The sequence below is a fragment of the Bos javanicus genome, chromosome 13 (genome assembly GCF_032452875.1).
Source record: "Bos javanicus breed banteng chromosome 13, ARS-OSU_banteng_1.0, whole genome shotgun sequence".
Lineage (NCBI taxonomy): Eukaryota > Metazoa > Chordata > Mammalia > Artiodactyla > Bovidae > Bos > Bos javanicus.
Genome location: NC_083880.1, coordinates 49,437,348 through 49,441,611, shown reverse-complemented (window position 1 = coordinate 49,441,611; position 4,264 = coordinate 49,437,348). Strand labels below are relative to the sequence as shown.

At 43.5% G+C, this 4,264-nt stretch overlaps 1 pseudogene; it reads right to left on the bottom strand.

Annotated features, from left to right (window-relative positions):
• Positions 1-460: 460 nt before the first annotated feature.
• LOC133258778 (syncytin-B-like) lies at positions 461-3,894 on the bottom strand (annotated as a pseudogene).
• Positions 3,895-4,264: the final 370 nt, after the last annotated feature.

The following is a 4,264-nucleotide window of genomic DNA, read 5'->3' as shown; positions in this document are numbered from 1 at the left end:
TAAGATATTATCATTTACTAAGTACAAGAACTGAGTACAAAGTTTCTTTTTATAAGTGAAGAAAAAGTTCTGGGAATGTGAAAGTATTTTACTTTCACTGTGAAAAATACTGTGAAAGTATTTTAATAATAATGCTAATTGTACACTAGAAAATGGTTAAAATGGTTATTTTTATGTTACCAATTTTATACTGTGTCACAATAAAAATAATTAATTGTGAACATTTATTCAAATATTTCTTTTAAATAATCAAAATTATATCCTCTAATTCATAAATTTATTATTATTTTTAATTCTGACCATATAAATGGCCACCATACTTCCAGATGAGAAGTTCAGTTCTTTCCTGAATAAAGAAGTCTTGATCTACCTCATATAGTCTCCTTGTTTGTTCTCTGTATGTTTAGATTATAATGTTACCATGAAGAGGAAAAATTATACCCTAAAAATAGATGCCTTCAGTATGCACTGTGTATAACACATTTATAACTTGGTTCTTCATTCACAGCACATTGGAGAGACAGAGAGAGAAACCAAGAAAAACTTAGAAGCAAGTCACATTGAAAGTAAATAGCCTTACTTTTCATGCATCCTTAAATCTGAAGAGCTAAACCCAAAGGACTGCATGGTGACAGGCAGAAATGAAGTTTGACTCAACTGAACAAGAAAAGCCCAACTCATTCAACCCAAAGCCCTGATGCTTATAGAAGGTATTTGGAGACAAATCCTTACTATGGTGATCCCTAAAAGAGAAGAATAGATGGGGAATGACCCCACAGTGTAATGAAAGGAAAAGAGGAGTGAATCTGTTGTAGCCACACGTTCTGGGAAACAAACTCACTCAGAAGGACAATGCAGATAGTGGAGTGCAGTTTATTACACCGGCGGGCCCAAGGCAGAGTCTCCTCTTAGCCAAGGACCCTGACCAGCATTTGTGAAAATCTTTTGTACCCCATGTGTACGTGTCTGAACCCACCACTCCAAATTCCTTGAGACTTACATAAACCAAGGAAAATACAATCCCAATAACCCCATCATTCACGTGCTATGTGCTCATGTGCTCAAACAGTCAAACAATTAGCCAATAATCAATAAACCCGAGGTTACACTCTGATACATACAGAAAAATTTATGGCCTGTCTGGAGGAAGGGGTGATAAGTGTATGTTTTCTCTTAGGCGATGAGTAACCTACATACAATCTTCAAGCTTCCCCTGTCTGGAGGGGTCTTATCCTTCCTTCTGTTGTTGTTTTCATAGGCACCAAACACAGAGTTCAGAGTCCATTGGAAAGGTGGCCGAGCATGATCAGCATGAACAGGCCTAAGATGGAGTCCAAGCCCTATGAATTCCTTCTTCATCCCCCCCACCCCGCTCTTGATGCTCTTAACTCATATTATGAGCATCATTCATAGGGATATATTGCACCCTGGCTCTCTGACCACCAATTTGAGAGAATGACATCAACCTTCCGGTTACAGAGTTCATAATACATTGTAAAATTCAGGGTCCACAAAGCAGAACTATCAAGACAACTATAACAGTGGTAAATATAGTTTTCCACCAATCGCCCTTCACCCAAGATAGGATCAAAGTCCAAAAAGGAATGTTTTCATTTGACATTGCTTTTACCTGGTTTTTCTAAAGCCAAACTGGTCATCTAAAGCAGTTGATACATTGCCAGATAAGTCAGGGATGTATACACAACATTCAAACAATTATAGCACAGGTCCCTCCTTGAGCAGCTGTGAATATGTCCAAAGCCATTCTATTATGAATTATCGCTTTTCTCATTTGGATTTGCTCTTCATTTAAGGCTTGGATGGCTTTTGTTCTATCTAGGAGGGCCTGTTTTGTGAAATTAGTCAAGGCCTCTACTTTAATCATAATATCTGTTGTCCCTATAGAGGGTACGAATAAGGCAGCAATATACTCATACCATTGAAACACGGATCTTGTCCACCTAGCATGTAAATAAGGTAGATTTACCTGGGCTACTGGGGTAGATTTACAACAAGTAGGTTAGGCTTTTGTTACACTGGCATTTATATCAAATGTAACCCCATGACCCGAGTCTATTGACTGTAGGTCTTACACCAAGAGAGCAAGGAGAGGTTATGATTGACAAGAGAGAGGAAAGTCTCTTTTTGTCATCCCAGAAAAGAGCAGAGTGGTTTAAAATCTCCTTGGCAGAGTGGTGACACCCACCAAGGAAGTCCATCCATCACTGACAGAGGCATAGCCCTACATATCCAGCAGTTGGAAGTGTGGAAGTCTGCGTAGGAATGTGCCCATGAGATGAAAACATTGTCCTGAGTTGAAACAGAAGTCAAATTCAAAATCACGTTGATGAGGCCAAGCAGCAGGAGTTGATTGTGTGGCTTCATCCTGAAGGGGCTCGTCCAGGATCTTCTTTTCCTTCTTCTTAAGGATGGTCTTAGTCTCCCGAGGGTCAGCGGGGTCCCTCTGTGCAGTCCACTCAGCGTTTTTTGGGTCTGAGTAGTTATGTTCTCTTCACCCTCGTATGATGGATCCAAGGCACAATATCTGCAACTTTAACTGCAGTAGGGGTAGTTAGAATAAACATAAAGGCCCTTTCACCAAGGGGCTAGCAAATCATGTTTCCAATCTTTGACCCATACTTGGTCACCAAGCGTAAACTCATGAATCTGTTCCCCAAAGGGGAATGGCACCTTTTCTTGTACAAACTTAGTTACCCGGTTTATTACCTTACCCAGTTCCATCTGCTGTGAAATCCTATTCCCTCTTACCTGAGGCAAATTTGTTGACACCTGTTTTATTATGGGAGGGGGCCTCCCATACACAATTCCGTATGGAGAATAGCCTTGGTACTGTGGGGTCATCCTGAGTCTCAGCAGAGCCGTCAGAAACAAGTCCACCCCGGAGCAGTCAGTCTCTATGATCCACTTGGAGAGTCTCTTTAATGTCTGGTTGGTTCATTCCACCATCTCAGAACTCTGGGCCTATATGCAGCGTGCAGTTTCCATTTGATGTTTTAAGTTTTGCTTACTTGTTGTAAAAGCCGGGTCATTGTCTGAACCAATGCTGGTAGGAAGTCCAAATCTGGGAACTATTTCCCTAAGCAGGCACCGGGCTACTTCTGATGCTCTTTCAGTCCAGGTATGAAAAGCTTCTACCCAGCCCGAGAACGTACATACCATGACCAGCAGGTAACAGTAGTGTCGGTGAGGTTTCATTTCAGTGAAGTCCACTCCCAGGTGTTCAAAGGGCAGCGTGCCTTTCAGCTGAATACCCAGAAGTTTTTGTCTGAATACCTGAGAGGCAGCATTAACCTGTGAGCAGGCAGCATGCCTAGGTGGGTCGCTTGGTGTGTTTGGCTTACCAGATTGTGTGCCAGCTCCTCCGGTACCAATAATTTGCCACTTAGCAATTCCCACCATCCCTTTTCAGTCTTGATGGCCCCTTCCGCTTTGGCTAACCTGACAGCCGCTGTCCTTGTTTTATCAGGCTAGTGCCATCAGTATATAGGACCCAACTAGGGTCTGGAACCTTGTGTTCTTCTTTAAAACAAACCCCAGCTACCTTACCTCCTCCTTGCAGATCTGGGCCTTCTTCTTTGACACCTGGTAACCTGCTTCCATCCGCAGCTGGAGCAGTGCTTTTGTCCCTTCCCAGCATTTTTCCTTGGTCTTGGCGGCCAGCAGCAGGTCATCCCTATATTGTAGGAGCCAACATCCATACTCTTCTGGATGGGATGAGTTCAGGTCAGAAGCCAAGGCTTCCCCAAAGATGGCTGGGGCGTTCTTGTGGGGGAATCCAGATGAGCTGTTGCTTGGTGCCCCCGACTGGATCTTCCCAGCCAAAGGCAAAGATGGGCTGTGATGCTGGGGCGAGGCGTATGCAGAAGAAGGCATCCTTGAGATCTAGGCGAGTATAAACTTTAGTCCTTGGTGAGAGGAGGCTAAGTAAGGTATAGGGGTTTGGAACAGTGGGGTGTAAAGTCACAGTAGCCTGGTTGAATAGCCTGAGATCCTGTACAGGCCTATAGTACTGTCCTTCCTTTTTAACCGACAGGATCCGCGTATTCGAAGCCGACTGACACTCTACTAGAATGTCCGCTTGTTTCAACCTATTGATGCGGGGCAGTATGGCGGCCCAGGCCTCTTTCGGTAGCGGGTACTGGAGCTTTCTAACCGGGATGGTGCCTGATTTGAGTTTTATTATCACTGGAGCTTGATGTTTAGCCAGCCTGGTGGGGGGTGGGGTTGTCTTCTGCCCAGACCT